This window comes from Lutjanus erythropterus, chromosome 4 (genome assembly GCF_056507025.1).
Source record: "Lutjanus erythropterus isolate fLutEry1 chromosome 4, fLutEry1.hap2, whole genome shotgun sequence".
Lineage (NCBI taxonomy): Eukaryota > Metazoa > Chordata > Actinopteri > Lutjaniformes > Lutjanidae > Lutjanus > Lutjanus erythropterus.
The window spans coordinates 29,525,995-29,526,260 of NC_139320.1; positions in this window are offsets into that span (position 1 = coordinate 29,525,995).

Consider the following 266-nt stretch of genomic DNA (forward strand, 5'->3'; position numbering starts at 1 on the left):
TAAGCTTCCTTTAGTATTATTAATGTTTTAATAGTAAAATAATAAGTATTTTTTCTACATGTTCAGCATTTTTGCAGATTTATGTTGTTGTTTTTTTCCCTGATTCGCTATTTCCTTTCCTTTATTTTCCTTTCTTTTCCTCTGTTTGTATCCTCTTTCTTGTAATCCCTACTCCCTGTTTTTTCCTCTTGCTCATAATTTCCCTTGGTTGAAACTGGCTGAAATGTAATATCTACAGGCAGTTGCGCACCATCTCTGTATGTTGA